At 38.5% G+C, this 17,231-nt stretch overlaps 1 protein-coding gene across 31 annotated transcripts in view; it reads left to right on the top strand.

The window, feature by feature from the left end:
* LOC138757551 (uncharacterized) overlaps positions 1-17,231 on the top strand; it is a 172,523-nt gene that overhangs the window by 84,475 nt on the left and 70,817 nt on the right. Inside the window, exon 5 of one of the 31 annotated variants that reach the window (XR_011353686.1) lies at positions 3,144-3,752. The exons of the other annotated variants lie outside the window; for them this stretch is intronic. The gene's annotated coding sequence lies outside the window, so the exon portion shown is untranslated. Of the gene's footprint in view, positions 1-3,143; positions 3,753-17,231 lie in introns of those variants that run through there. 31 annotated transcript variants of the gene reach the window in all.

Below are 17,231 nucleotides of genomic sequence, written 5' to 3'. Positions count from 1 at the left end.
CTTCTTTTTCTTATTTTCTCACATCTGTTCCTTTCTCCACAGATGCTATCTAACCTGCTGTGTATTTTTAGCAGCTTTCCTTTTTATTGTGGATTTTCTGTGCAATGTGACTGGTAACAATAATTTGTCCAAGACATCCAAGCCCCACTGTAGAGCTGAACTCAGGGTGCCTTTGTGCTGTGAAGAAATAAGTTTAACAAATATGCTTAAGAAAGGGTTAATGAGTTGGGTGAGAGAATAGTTGCCTTGTAACATGGTGGGAATGTAATTGGCTTCTAACATGTCCTTCCCGGTGCTGTAGTGAGATAGTAACTAACTCCATAAAGAATGTAGTAATAGTAGATAAACCAAGAGTAAGGACACCCTGACATTTCCCAGCCATTATTGTATAAACAAGAATCGCCAGGTGTGTAAAACTCATGTGCAGCTTATAGGGTCTCATACAGACACCTGCCTAAATGAGTATATAAAATGGGGTGAATGCTCGGTATGCTTTGAGTTGGACCTCAGTGTAGAGAATGAGCTACTGAACTCTTTCTTTGTAACCCTCACTCCTGCTAGCGTTATCAAGGTTGATAAAGGAACTGTTGTACACTTAATTGGTTCTGCTGTGTTCTGCTGTTTGTTTTATTACGGCGTGGGCTGACTTTCACAGTAGGGGCTGATGTTCACAACTACGAAAATCTTTCTCTCAGAATGTGCATGCAGGATTAAGATTCCTGCTTGCGGACCCTTTAAAATCACCATTTACAATTTCTAAATGTTGGGGGTGATCTCTCACAGGCAATATCATGTATTTTAACATATAAAACAACTGTGAAAAGATGAGGTTTTGGAAGTCGTGTTCCAATTACTGAATCATTGTGATCTTTCATATTGCAAACCTTTAATTGAACATGAAGTTCTGAAGGTCTCCAGGAATTGTTAATATCTGGAAGGAAATTTAACACAACTTTAATGACACATATGCCAGGACTTTCATTTTGTCTCTTCTCCTACCAACAATTGACCCTGCTTGTGATCTGTTGGCTGGATGATCAATAGGTGTCTTTTGCCTGTATAAATTAGATAAAACCACACATTGCCAATTTCTCCAGGTCTTTGACACCTTGAAGAACAATGATAGATATATTTATCCGCTTGATCCTGTTTGAGAGTTTTAAAATTTGTGCGAAACGGCACCAATAGCACGGTGTTGCTGGGATTGATTTCACACGCTCTTCCTCCAATATTGAGGTTATTGCTAAATTTCAGATGACTGAATGAGTGCCACTTGCATGTGCTGAAATAACACGTCACACCTGTGGGAAAATTTCAGCTACTGAATTGATGGAAGATCATGGACAGGTTTCCTATAAACTGCTAAATTGTATTACAGTACCTGCCATTAATACTTCGAGCTATTGAGTAAAACTTGTCACATTAAATCTTATAGCTTTAGTGTCAGGGCACAGTTAAACTATTTCATATTTATGCAAAGTTAGTGCTCCCTAAATGCACCATTTAACAAGCAAATCATTCCTTGGGATTAGTGCCATTCATAATTGCCAGGCAAGGATATTAGTGAAATTCTAATAAAGTAAATTAAGATGATATGAAATGGAGAAAGCTTCTGATCTTTAATGAGTTCAGGTCGTCATAGATATTGCCTGTACATACAGTACAAAAGAACAAAACCACCCCGATATTCAGCACTAATTAGCACTAATTAGCATAAAACCATTTAAGGTTGCCTCAAGGGTGAAAAGAATGGGAAGTGAAAATATCTCTTTGCTGAATCAAGGACTTATTGTAGAGGAATGCATGGGAATCTGCAAATTTTCTGGCTTTGAACTCCTAATATATTGAAATGTATTCATTTGTAAACATTTACTCTTTTAATTATAGTCATGAACATTCTATAAATATATGTTTTAATGTTGAGCATTATTGTGCCTGAAATAAGGATGCACACTTCATTTAACAATAAATGAATATGAAGATTAGAAAAGAGGAAACTATAAATGATACTCACTGTCAGGAATATGAGGTAGTAGTGTTAAAATTGTTCTGGGAGCCTCTTTCAACTAAAACCCACATTGCCATTAAATTTAACAGCATTTGTTTTGGAAGCAAACATTTTGAACAGATACCCTTTTCAATACTGAACTGAATAAAATCTGGTGGGAATGGTTTTCTAATCCCACACAAATATTCAAGTCAAGTTACCTTTATTTATCGTTCATACCATGCTCGCACGGTAAAGATGAAATAGCAATTCTCCAGGTCCAAAGAGAATATTTACATAAATATGTTAGAATAGAAATTAAAAACATTGAAATATCAAGACATATACAGTATAAATCCACAGTACATTATCCACATATGTTCTGGGAATTCAGGAACCTGATGCTTTAGGGGAAAAAAAACTGTTTCCCAATCTGGACATAAGGGCCCAAGTCCTCCTTCCAGATGGTAGAAGGGAGAACTATTTACACGAGGGGTGTGTGGAGTCTTTCACAATGTTTATTGCCTTTCACCTGCATTGAGTGTTGTAGGTCTCTTTCATGGTAGGAAGAGAGCCGCCAATGTTCTTTTCTGCTGACTTCACTATCCTCTGCAGGGTCTTGCGGTCCAAGGAGGTACAGCTTCCAAGCAGTCGGTGATGCAGTTACACAGGAAGCTCTCAATACATCCTCTGTAGAATTTAGTGAGGATGGAAGGTGGGAGATAAACTTGCATCAGCCTTTGGAGGAATTAGAGGTGCTGCTGGGCTTTCTTGGCTATGGAGCTGGTGTTAAGAGACCAAGTGGGATTCTCTGCTAAGTGCACTCCAAGGAACTTGATATTCTTGATGACCTCAATAGTCTCCTGATACTAACTAATATGGCCTACCATGGTTGTGTCATCAGTGAACTTGATGATGTGGTTTGAGCTGTGTTTAGCTGCATAGTTGTGGGTCACCAAAGTGAACACCAATGGACTAAGCATTCAGCCCTGGGGGGCCCCCATGATCAGTGTGATAGTCTTGGAAGTGCTGTTACTAAATTGGACTGCTTGAGGTCTCCATGACAGGAAGTTAAGAATCCAGGAAGTCAAGAATTCTGGACCTCTATCATCTCCAATGGACTGACTATAATTGCAGGTTTCTTTTCTGTTTCTAGGCATGTGAACTAGACATTACCAGTCTTAATCCAGCAGTCCTCATTCCAATGGCATATTGGCATGTGGAAGCTCACTGGATTCTTGCAATGAAACACCCCTTCTAGACATGCTCAATGCCTTCTTTGCTCATTTTGAAAGAGAAAACATGCACTGTCATGTCCCTGGAGACTATGTGCTCCCAGTTTCTGAGGCTAATATGTTCATATCCTTCAGGAGGGTGAATCCTCGAAACCCTCTGGCCCTTTGATGATGAACCTGGCTATGTCCTTAAAACCTGCGTAAACCAAATAGGTGGAGATTTTGCGGACATTTTCATCTTCTGGCTACAACGGCTCAAGATCCCCACCTGCTTCATAATGTTGTCCATTATATACTTGTACTCAATAATCTCAAGATGATCTACCTCAACAAGATATTCATGGCTATCATGATGAAATACATTGAGAGGTTTGTTATTAAGCAGATTGACTCCTATTTTAGAAATGACCAGGACTCACTTCAATTCTCACAATAAGTCAACAACTTACACCATCTAGCTGACCCTCCTCTCTGTGTTCATGGGTCAAGCAGAATCCAGGGAGAGATATAGTCTGTTAATGTTTTGGTTTGGTTAATGTTTGGACTTCAATAAACTATTTCTCTATCAGTAAAATCCAATCAATAAATATATTCTGGAATGACTATGTATTCATGTGAAGAATGTTCACAAACTTGTTTTTAAAAAGGTAAAGCTGTGTTGTACACACACACACACACACACACACACACACACACACACACACACACACACACACACACACACCACACACACACACACACACACACACACACACACACACACACACACACACACACACACACACACACACACACAAAGTTAATGAAAATCAAGATTACACCTTTGCTTTGAAACTTCTAGTGTTCTGTAGATATTATTCCGCTAAGAATTTATACACAGTATTTTGTAAACTGGCTGAAGGTGGTGTGAGAGGGTAAGCCAAAGCCATGTTATGCTCCTATGGAAACATCTGAGGGGTTGAATAACCTGATGCAAATGGGTCTTGTATTCTCTCTGCACTTTGACTTCAAAATTGCAGCCAGGTTCTTTAATAGAATAGAGCCCTGATCCATACAATTGAACAAATTCCTGCTGCTGGCAGAGGTAGGTATGTTGTCTGCCTACTCCCATCCCTTCCTGAAAATGACCTCAGGAACATTGACCCCAATCCTCCCTCCCCCATATCCCTCAGCTCTCTTTTGCACATCAGCGTCAAATATTCTAACTCCTGCTCTTTCTGGAAAATAAGAGTAGATGTGAGTTGAAAATTAATGATCTCCTTTATAAATCATACATGACCATGCTAGACGATTTCAATGAAAATATTGCACACTTCTAATGCTTTTCATAAGGTCTAGCTATGTATTTGCCTCAAAGATTTGGAATTCTGATCCAATCTTTATGACTCAGGATCTCAAAATTAAAACCAATTTTCATGTTTTGGAAAGATTATTACTTCTGGGAAAAAGAATATTCCTTTGATGTTGCAGCCAAGTTTTGCTCAAGCAATCCATACTTGCAAGCATAACTGACATTTCTTGAACATAAGCATTCATTTTAAAACACTTGGAAAATATGACTGTGTCCTGATTATGAAACAATGAGGATGTTGAGAAAGAAACAATCTCTACCACTAGATGGCAGGGATTTCACACGAAAGAGATTTGTAAGTCCATTGAGTTGTGGCTGTTTCCACAGGAATATAAGAAAGGGAGGGGGGAGGGAATTGGGGAAGAAGATGTCTGTTTATTTATCTATCCAGCTTTTAGCTGGTTTGGATTCCATCTGATAGTTTCTTTTGGTGCTTGTTTTACAATTTGAATGGAAAGGTAAAACAAATTTTATGGATGCTGCCTCAGTCAATTGTACCCTGTTTATTATTTTACACAAATTATCCAAATATATCCACTGTGTTCTAAAAATGTGCTGGTCACAGACAATGGGGAAAGTCAGGAGGGGTGTTATCATCCTGAAATGTGTCATTGGTGTGCTATACAGCAGGAAGTCGAAAGTCACAGCATGTTTTGAGTGTGTAAGTGGTGATTAAAATAATAAAAATAAACCAAAATTAAAATAAATTGGAGGTAATTTAAGATTATCAAAATGCTCCAAAACACAAATGTCCTTCAAAAAGAGACATAGGAGCAGCTAGAGTTGATTTATTTAAAATGAAATGCTGTTTAAGTTGGCATAAGACAAGTGTTTGTCAGTCATCTTGTTTCAAATCAATTTCAAGTAAAACTATAAGATGTAGGATCAGAATTAGGCCATTCAGTCCACCATTCAAATCACTGTTCCTTCCAGCTCCATTCTCCTGCCTTCTCCACGTAACCTAAGACAACTGTACTCAACAAAAACCTGTCAACCTCTGCTTTAAATAGACCCAATGACGGCCTCCACAGCCGCCTTTTATAATGATAGTGATTGTGGTTGCAATGCAACTAGTAATGCTTTACCATTTGATTATACTTGGCTGCCACCAGGGGCTGACACAGAGCAGGGCACTGCAGTATGCTGATCTCTAATAGTGTTTGCAGCCTCATGGCCTTCCTCATGGTGCTGTTTACATCAACTTTAAAGTAAAGAACCTTTTTCTTCATCCATGTATTATCTAAGAATTCACACATACAAATACAAGATGAAACATGGTGTCAGAAGTAAGATGAAGGAAATTAGAAGGAAATACTTTTAAAGGTAAAATCTAAAGACAGCAACTGATTAGTGAAGAGAAGCCAACAAAGAGAAAAATGGAAGGATTACATCCACCAGTAAAACTTCAGCTGAGAATTAAAGGGTATTAAAGGTTACGGAGAGAAGGTGGGGATGGGGTACTGAACTTTAAGATCAGGCATGATCTCGTTGAATGGCGGAGCAGGCTCGAAGGGTTGAATGACCTACTCCTGCTCCTATCTTCTATGTTTCTATGTTTCTATGAGAAGCAATGTAGCTGAAAATTGGAACAGATTTAAACAGCATTTTGGATTGTATTTAGTGGTAGTCAGTACTGACGACAAAAGTGATAAAGTGAAAGCATCAGTTTTCTTACATGTCATGGATGATGAAGCTCTGGAGGTGTATAAGAACTTCACATTTGCTGCTGAAGGAGACAAAATGAAACTGGAAAAAATAATGGAACAGTTTGAGGCATACTGAATGCCTAAGCATAATGTGATGTTTGAGAAGCACAGATTTTTCATGAGTACAGAAAATGGAAAAAAGTATTGATCAGTATGTAACTAAATGGACAAACAGAAGCAAAACGTGTGAATTTGGTGGACTGACTGACTCATTGATAAAAAAAAGACTTGTGCGTGGTATTCTAGATAACAGTCCAAGGGAAAGCCTGATAAGAGGGCAAAATCTAGACCTGGAAAAAGATATAGCACTCTATAGGATGGCAGAAACTGTAAAATTGCAGGTAAAAGAGCTGTTTAGTGAAACTAGCTGCAGTGAGCAAGAACAGGCATAAACCATTTAACAAAAAGCACGCCAAAGTCGAAAGAGAGATGTGGCCATCAAACAAGAATGAAAGGGACTATCAAAAGCCTTGTCATCGAGGCGGTACACAACACCTACCAAAAAATGTATCCAGCATATGGTAAAACATGCTATATGTGCAACAAAACAAGGTTTGTGGAAAGGGAGATAGAGGAATTCGATGTAGATGTTGTGACTGAAAACAAGAAAGAAAACAGAGACTGGATGATGAGATTAGAAGTGAGTGACATATACATTTCAGTGAAATTGGAAACTGGAGCACAAATTAATGTAATATCAGAGATGATTTTAAGAAGATTAGACTGAGACTAAAGATATGTGGAACAAAAGAGAATGTGACAGGATATTCAGGTACCGATTTACCAGGAGAATGTGAAACACAAGGACAAAGAGTACATGCTAGCATTCATGATGGAACCAAAGAATGTACAGGCCATATTAGGTTTAACAGCCTGTAAGAATCTGAACTTGGTAAAAAGAGTCCTTGTTGTGGAAAGCAAAGGAGAGATACTCTATGATGTACTCATGAAAGATTACAATGACCTATTTCAGGTTATAGGCTGCCTTCCAGGAGAACACACGATCAGAGAGGATAAATGTGTGCCACTGATAATACATCCATGCAGAAAAATTCCATTTGCAATTCAAAAACAACTAAAAGTAGAGTTGGACAGGATGGAAAGCCTGAACATGATTCAGAAGATAGATGTGCCAATGGAGTGGGTGAGTTCACTCGTCATTATGGACAAAAAGAATGGAAAGCTTAGAATTTGCTTGGATCCAAGAGATCTAAACAGAGAAATAAAGAGAGAACACTTTAAGCTTCCAATGCGTGAAGAAATCATGTCACAGTTTGGAAATGCAAAGTTTTTCAGCAAATTAGATGCATCATCAGGATTTTGGCAGTTGAAATTGGATGAAGCAAGTGCAAAACTGTGCATGTTCAATAGTCCATTTGGCAGATACAGATTCCTAAGGTTACCATTCGGAATTGCCTCAGCTCCTGAAATGTATCACAAGACTATCCATATGGTCTATGAGCACCTGGATGGAGTTGATACCTCAATAAATGACATCATAGTATGGGGAACCATGAGAATGGAGCATGATGAGAGACTAAGGAAAGTGCTGGAAGCAACAAGGGAAGCAAACCTGAAGCTGAATAGAGAGAAATGCCAGCTTGGGGTGACAGAATGAACATTTGTAGGAGATATTATTGGCAGTGAGGGCATCAGACCAGATCCCAGAAAGGTGTCCGCCATTGGGAACATACCAAAGCCACAATGCAAAAAGGATGTACAGAGCTTTAATGAAATGGTCAACTATATGGGTAAATTCATATCCAACCTCTCAGAAAAGATGGCTCCATTGAAAAGACTAAGAGAAAAGTGAATTATGTGCATGAAAAGTCATGGAGTGTACTAAAGAAACTTCTCACAGAGGAACCAGTTCTGAGGTTTTATGACCCAGCGAGAACCATCAAGATATCATCAGATGCATCACAGAGTGGGATCTGTGCAATTCTTCTGCAAAATAATGATGTCCCATTGGGTATGCATCACGCTCAATGACAGATGCAGAGTCATGATACACTCAAATTGAAAAGGACCTGCTCAGCATCACATACGCCTGTGACAGATTTCATCAATTTATGTCAGGAAAAGCAATCGATGTAGAGACTGACCATAAGCCCTGGTTGCATTGTTCCAAAAGCCATTAAGTGAATGTCCACTTATAATTCAAAGAATGATGATTAGGCTGCAAAGCTATACACTGAATGTGGCGTACACTCTGGGTAAGCTAATGTATACAGCAGACACATTGTCTGTTGACACAAGAGAACCTGCAAACACCAAAATGGATGAAGACATAAATGCCTTCATGTACATGATCACAAGTGCACTGCCCATATCAGATGCAAAAATGGAGCTCATGCTTGTAAACTGGAGATCTACCTACATGGGCCATTCATGATCTTCCATGCGAAAATCTCTTTAGATGTCAGGTTGCAGAAGATATTGTGAGGACCCATAACAAATCACTTTAATATTGTTGCACAGTGGACATTATAATTTCTTCAGAGGGTATCTTGTTCACCCACTTCAATGAATAAAGATCTAACTTGTTTAACCTTCCTCTATAATTTAGGTGCTGAAACCCAGGTCTCATTCTGGGGAATCTTCTCTGTACTCTCTCTATTTTGTTCACATCCTTCCTATAATTTGGTGACCAGAACTGAACATAATATTCTAAATTTGGCCTCACCATTGCCTTGTACAATTTTAACATTACCTCCAATGTATGATCTAATTTATAAAGGCCAGAATTCCAAAGGCATTCTTCATTACCCTATTCACTTGAGATTCTACCTTCAAGGAAATATGTACCATTATTCCTAGATCTCTCTGTTCAATTGTATTCCTTAATTACCTACCATTCACTATGTATGTTCTATTTGATTAGTCCTACCAAACTCTATCACCTCACATTTGTATGCATTAAATTCCATTTACCAACTTTCAGCCCACCCTTCTAACATGTCCAGATCTCTCTGTAAGCTTTGAAAACCTTCTTCATTATCTGCATACTTACTAATCCAATTTACCACCCTATCATCTAGTTCATTAACAAACACCAACAGACCCAGTATAGATCCTTGAGGCACACCACTAGTCACCAGCCTCCAATCTGACAAAAAAGTTATCCACCACCACTCTTTAACATCTCCCATCCAGCCACTGTTGAATCTGTTTTACCACTTCAATATTCACACCAAACGATTTAACCTTCCTAACTAACCTATCTAACTAACCTAATCTAACAAAATATCTAAGATCAATTTTACTTAGAGATCATTTCAGGGTGAAATCATACTATTGCCAAAAATAGATTGAGCATTTTAAGTTATATGTTAAATGATGTTTTCCCAGCATTGTGCACCCATCTAATGAGGTAAATGATTGAGCAATGCCATCCAGGTTCAGTGTGTAGGCTGGAACTCAGATCTCCATGTAACAGCCTCTAGAAAGTGCATCATCTTGCTGCACCTTCAATTTAAAGGAACATTCTGTTAACATTGGGATACTCCCTTGGACAGCTTCAGAACTGCTGCAATCTGCTTATCCATCTCTTCATCTACAGAGGGTACTCAAGCTGACAATGCAGAATCTTTGCAGCATTCAATGTGTTCCTCAATGGTAATGAAGATATGTGCATTCATTTCCGGGAACCTTCAGGAAAGGCTTGGTAGGCAAAGAGGGGCAATTGGTTTCCTCGCAATTGGTGGGTGGGTCTTCTTCTAGAAAATCTTGGACCCTGTTGATTAGCAATATAATGGCCAATTCAATATTTCACAGACTCTGATCACAGTTAAATGTGACAGGTGACAGGAGGATCTGTGGCTGGACCATTCTCTGTGGAAGTCTAAGTTATAGTGGCTTCCAGCTTCTTGGTCACTGGTTCATTCCAGGCAGCTACAGCAGAACAATGCCAAATTCAGTTTGTTTATCATGGCAGCAGCAGGGAGGTCACAGAGGCCCTGCACTCATGTTGCAGTGATTTTACCTTTCTGATTTCAGCTATGAGCTGGTGGCATTGCTGAGCTATGATGTCAGCACTATTGGTTTTGCATGAGCCCAGGCACCTACTGATTACACTCTTGTACCCATAAGACATCCTATTAATAAGCCAAATATTTCTATCAACAGTATAGATTTCCACTCCCTATTTGTGCAGCTGTTTGTTGCTCATGAGAAAATATGTTCATGGTGAATTCCTCATTTCCTGGCAGCCTCACAAGTCCTTCACCCTAATATTCATATTGGTGGACATTTTTAGCATTGTGATGTCAAAGAGGGATGATCCTTAGGGACAAGAGCTTTACAGTAATTCAGTGATTAGTTCAGTGGTTCTCAACCTTTTTCTTTCCACTCACATACACCTTAAGTGGCACAATACTCACACACCAGATTCAAGAACAGCTGCTATCCCTCCACCAACAGACTCCCTCAATGACAAACTCAATCAGAGAAAGGACTACCTCAGGTGGCAGCTGGTGCTGGGGTAAAAGCAACAAGGAGACCTAGTGTCTGACAAGCACAAGGCAGACACTGACGATCAGAAGGTGAGCTGAAGGACAATGAAGGCATGTGGCTGATGTCCTGATTCAACCTCCACCACTTCAGAAGCATTGATGAGATGGCTAAGAAATAGATATATTTTTCTTAGCAGCCTGCAGTCAAAGCAAACGATTCTTTCAACACTCCAATTATTAGTCCCAAATGAACACATCAATATTCAGCCTGAAGAGACTAGATGATGCATTATCTTCATTCACATCCTGCTCTCAGGCATAGCTCTTCCAGCACATATAATGAATTAATATTCATCCAACTTTCAGCAGTGCGGGGAATGATCCAAGAATTACTTGACACTCGATCATCAAGAGCTCATCATTTGACACATGTAGGGAGCAAAGTTGTTGAATTTCTCTGACAACTTCTGTATTGAATGAAGGGAAACCTGTACCTCTCTACAGACTCTCCAATCCATCCTGTCTGGCCACAGACCTATCACAGTACAGAGGTTTCCCTGGTTATGGATGACCTGACTCATAGAAATCCAACTTTTGCTAATTCTCCTTCCAAAAAATTTTCTTTTTAAACTATTTTTATTAATATTTAAAATATAAACAATTGACCAATACAATTATACAATGTGTAACATAATTAAAAAAAGGAAAAAAAACATTTTTTTCAAATATAAACACAATTTAAAAATCCAGAGCACATTGGTAATAGTATATGAAAGCCATAACATAAAAAAAAAACAAGCCAAAGGAGAAAAGAAAATTGCTTCATTTGGATCATTTCAAGAAGATGATGTTTTACTGACTCCAACTCAAAACCAAATTTTATCTTTTACCTCATTGATAGGACAGACATGCAATTTTGATTAAATTGAAGGACCTACACACACACATTATGGTGAAGTGATATATCTTATCTAAGTCTAGAAAAAAAATCAGATATGCTCAGAAAGATTCAAATATTAACTTCCAAAAAGTGTGGGAACCATTTATGCATTTATTATCATAACCTAAAGGATGAGGGCATTTAGATTCTTTGGTGCTGTGCTGTCTGGTTTCGGGTTGGTGTCATTTGGTTCCCATGTGCCTTTTTTGTTAACCTTGTTTAGTGATCGGGGTTTTGATTTGTATGTTTTTTTTTCTTTTTGTTTAGGGTTTTCATTTTTCTTTCTTTCTTTTGATTTTGAATGTATAATAGATAACAGTTTTGTTCAACTGCGAATAATGTCAACATTGATCAAATTATTATAGAAGGAGAAGGAAGGAGAACTGTAAACCTTTTTTTATAAAAATAAATTTTATAACTTCCTTGAAACTAATTTATAATTTCATCTTTCTTACTTTCCTTTTTTTTCTCTCCATACATTTTCAAAGTTTTGTAGTATTCATTAATGCCTGGATATAGTACATATTCCATTTAGTTTAATGATTGTTAGTGTTAGGATGAATATTCAATGAATTGAAAGAATTCTAGCAAGTGCATGTGGAGCAATACAATGTTGGAAACAACAGAAAATGGATGTTTCTGACATCTGGAGAAATCAGCTCATGAATGGTTCTCAGAACAGAACCCTTACATATCATAGGAACTGCCTGTATCAATTGATTCTACTTATTATATCTATGTTAACATTTGGGCATTATGTGGTTATTTGATCAGTTTATGGATAGCTTTGAGCCATCCTATGATATCTACCAAGCATCTTTTCAACCACCCTTTTGCCTGTACTATGAATCCCAATACAATAGTCAGGGTTTTTTTGAGCTGATAAAAAAGGAATCCTTTCTGGATGCCTGTATCTCCACTATCCTCAGGAATGTACTGAAGTCCAACAATGCCTTACATTCAGACAACAGGTCTCCATTTTATAATGTAACATGTTGCTATTATAATCTGTAGCTATGTGTAACTACCTCTGTTATGGCCTCACCTGGGAAACACTGTGTGTGCAAGTGATGATATTGGGCCACATGGTGAGCACCAGTAAAAATGGAACAGATTGGGAATCCTGGGAATAACTGTGTTATATGGCAGACTTCCAGCTCAATAATTTTAAGAAAAAAAAAATTGTTCCATTGAATTTTCCTGTGCTGTTAGTGGCACAAAAGTTAAATCTACCATGATTAACATCCTGTAATTATATCCAGGAAATGGATGATAGTTTTAACAAATTGCCAGTGGATATTCTGCAATGAGGATCCCCCTTAGTAAATGATTCTGGTTTCAGCTTGCTCTGAGAATGTAGTACAAGAAAGTATTTAGATCAATACTAAAGCTCAACCAAGAAGATGTTGTCAGGTCTTTTGCCCAGAGTAGGTGATTCGGTAATCAGACAACAAAGGTTTAAGGTAAGGGGGGAGAGATTTAATAGGAATTTGAGAATTAAATTTTTTACACAGAGGGTGGTGAGCGCATGGAACAGGCTACTGGTGGAGGTGGCTGAGGCAGATATTGTTGCAATGTTTAAGATACATTTGGAGGGATACATTGATAACATTTATGGTTATTGATAACATATGGGCCCATTTCACCCGTCTAATGTGAATGGCGCATTTAGTTGAGCCGAAAGGCCTATTTCCATGTTATATCTTTGTCTCTACCCTGCCTATTATATTTAATTTAATCCTATCACCTCAGTTTTCCCCTCATGCACGTATCCAACTTCTCCATAATCCATCCATTTTTACTTTCTGTGCTGTCAATTTCTGCAGTCAGACCTCTCTCAGGGTGGAACTATTTCTACTGAATTTTAGAGATTCATTTTATATTTTTCTTCTTTACTTCGTGATTCTCCTAAAGTCAAAATATTTTCTTCACATTGATCTGTTTCATAGTTTGGAAGTCTTTTACTAGCTCTCTCTGAGAAAAAAAGAGCTGCAGGCTGTCCAAGGGTTCCTAATCACTGCAACTCCTCAACTCTGGTATCATCCTTGTAAACTTACCCTTTTCTTCTTTTTAGATGGTGACAAATTGTCCGGTATCTCTGCTTTAATTTCTGCTTTACTTGAGAGCTGCTTTAAACTTGCCAGTCTTGCTTTATTGGAATGACACCTGACACCAGAGATACGCTCAATGATTTGTTATTCTCCATGCATCATTTCTCGAAGTATACTGTACAACGCAAGTAAGCAGGCAGTCCCTCATCATTATATATTGAATTGGCCTCGAACACTTGACATTTTGATGACTGGATGAATTGCTCTGAAAGAAAATCTATCATCATATATTTTTGTTAAAAAAACACTGTAAAACATCACAAAAATAATCAGGAAGCAAACTGCTATAAGAATGCAATGACTCTGACAGCATCCATGGAGGCAAAGGGATAGTTGACTTTATTGTATTGGGGTCTTTGCTTCAGAACCAAGAGCGCAGAGTGGCAATAAGCCAATATTAAGAAGTGAGAAGGGGGAAGTGAGACAGGGGTTGGTAAATGGTAGGTGGAATGAGATGAGGAAGGGAATGATGAGCAGATAAGGGAGCTGAGAGGTGAAGTTGGGAGACAATGATCGGTGGAGACAGATAAGGAAAGAAAGAAGAGAGCAGATTGATTTTGAAGATAGAGACACGGCTTCAATAGTAGGTTTTAGTAAGAACACAGTTAAAAGCCGAACACAGTAGAAATGTGAACCAGTGAAAGAGAACTCACAAATGTCCAGTAAAAGAGGTGAGGGAATCTTCTTTAAAGTGGGCATACCTTGAAGTGACTTTGTAATTAAACAATCAAAAGGCGACACAAGAGACTCCATATCCTCTAATCTGGAGCATCCATTGCCTGATTTGGCCCCCCCTCACCTCTATCGATCAGATGTCCCCCTTTATACTCACAGCACTAAGTGCTGATCCAAAATATCAACCACTCCCTCTGCTAATAGTGACTGACCTTCTGAGACCCTCCAGCAGTTTGTTTCTTTGCTCCAGATTATACTATCTGCAATCTCTTGTGTTTCCACCAAATAGAATTCCTTTCTGGAAGATAGTTGAACTTAAGTTTGCTCATACTATCAGAATACATTGGGGTTTCTATGAATAGATAATGGATTTCAAGGAGATTTTTGTGCCAACCTGGAGAAAAGTAACAAAATTCAGTTGGGAGCTTGTTAGGAAACTGTTGAACCTACATCACAACCCCCCTCACTCCATCCTGTGACCTTGAATTGCCATACACAGACAATGTGGTGGGAAGGATGGGAATGGCTTGCGATGCTGATACAGACTTACCTGATCCCAGTGTGCACTGATAATACATTTCTGATAATAGGAAAGCTTGAGAAATATTTGTTGCAATCTCACTTAGGTCAATAGAGTCAAAGGTGCTTGAGAGATCAAAAATAGGCACATATTGTGAATGCTGTTTCTTTTCTTGACATTTTCAGCTGGTGAATTTCATGTCCGTCTGCCTTTGGATGGATGCGATCTACATTATGATTTTGGGTATGACTCTACTGCACTGTTACGGGGCTTTTGAGGAAGATTCCTCTGATTCCTTGTGGCAGATGGCTGTGATGATCTCAATGAGATTTGCCTCCTTTCTTTAAAATAGCAACTCTTACAGCAACCCTATAGTGTCTTGGCATGTCCTTCTTTTCCTGCATGTGGGAGATGAGGCTGTGAATTTGTATTCCAAATCCTTTTCTGCTCCTTTATAAAATCACAGCAAGATAATATTTGTTCCCAAGGGCTTGTTTTTAAGTTGATATGTGGCATTGTTGGTATATTGTCAGTCTGGAGCAGTGGCAAGTGTGAAATGGATAATTGGGATCGAATCAAGGACACCCACATCAAGGACCTCTGGGATTGCTCTTTTTGGTAGGTGCCTATAGCATCTCTGTCCTTGATAAACTCTCCTCATCTCTTGGCTCTCAGTAGAGTAAGCACCTGCTATCTGAGCTATAGATGAGGTTGACAGCCCTGAAGAATCAATGCACATCATGATTATTGGTAAGTTGATGAACCCCAGTGCCCACTCTACCTCCCAGATATAATTAAGATCATTGGTTTTTTTTTTGATCCTGACCTTCGGGTCCCTCTCAACTTGTTTTTATTCCCTTGGGCTGTGATGAAATTTCCAAATCCATGAACATTTATGGTTAATAAACTCATTAAAGCAGACATGAATGTTCTTTTGTTGATGACTTGTTTTTTTTTATTGTCATGTGCACCGAGACACAGTTAGTTTCTTTGTTTGTTTGCCAGCCAGAAAAATCAACCCCTACATAAGTACAACAAAGCGTTGCAAAGTAAAGTACAGAATATAGTGCTTAGAATTAAGATTTAAAATAGTAGAATGGTTGTAATGGATGTTGGGATATGATCTGCTGGGAAAAGTAGCTAAAGGAATGCCACTTTGTAGATTGAGAAATAGGGACACTCACCATTTAGTCATTTTCTCCCAGCTGTAACAGCAAGAATACTAATTCATCCTTACTCCTTCGATGTTCTGTTGCCTTTCAATGACACCACAGCCAACTCACGAGCTCTCAGCAGAGGGTTAGTTTAGGAATCTTATCTTAAATTTTCTTTTCAACCTCAGTTCTAACCCTGGATTGTTTTAATGCAAACCATATAAAAATGTTGGTGGACTTCCTCAAAAGAGGTTAGAGCAGCTTATTGTTTGTTTAAACTCAAAATGTTTCAAGTTCATTAGTCTGTAAATGCCCTGTAGGTTTTTACAAGATCAAATATTTTAAAACAATTATGAGAAAACACTTGATAAAGCTAGTGCATGGGCAGTGGATGTGAAAGAATTCTGATTAGATTAGAGGTATTCATAAGTCAGGAAATTTTTTGTCCGAGAACTGTGTCTCCCATTAACCTCATAACCTTGTTTTGTTGTAACACAAGTTAACAATTTACAATTGTTCCAAATTATCATTTATATTGCTTACAAAAGTCTAATTTGAAATATTGTTCTAACCATGCCTGCAATGAACCAGGGACTGGAGTGTCCAAACTACACACAAAAATTCTTATCTCATATGAGACTTTACTAAAAGCCATTATTAGAACAAGATCAAAGGCATTTAAGGCTGGGGAACTAGATATCTACAAGAAGACCATCTCTAAAACAAAGTGGCAAATCCAGAGGAAGCTAGAGACAAAGATACATACATGCCAGCAATGGCAGTGAGTGCAGACCATCACAGCCTACAAAGCGAGGGCAAACACTATAGATAGCTGTGATGCTTCACTACCAGATGAGTTGAATATCTTCTATGCTGCTATGAGAAGAAGAACCAATCAGTACCTATTAGAATCCCTACAAAGGGATTCTCTGAGGTCAATTTCAGAACATCAGACCCTGATGGCATACCTGGCAGGGTACTGAAAATGTGCACCAACCAACTAGCCGGAGTGTACACGGAAGTTCCTACTTGCTTCAAAAGGGCATCAATCACCCTGGTGCCCAAGTGGAACAGTGTGAGCTGCTTCAATGACTAACA

Source organism: Narcine bancroftii, chromosome 3 (genome assembly GCF_036971445.1).
Source record: "Narcine bancroftii isolate sNarBan1 chromosome 3, sNarBan1.hap1, whole genome shotgun sequence".
NCBI classification, from domain to species: Eukaryota; Metazoa; Chordata; class Chondrichthyes; order Torpediniformes; family Narcinidae; genus Narcine; species Narcine bancroftii.
The sequence above is the reverse complement of the archived record's forward strand: the minus strand, read 5'-3'. Positions and strand labels throughout refer to the sequence as shown.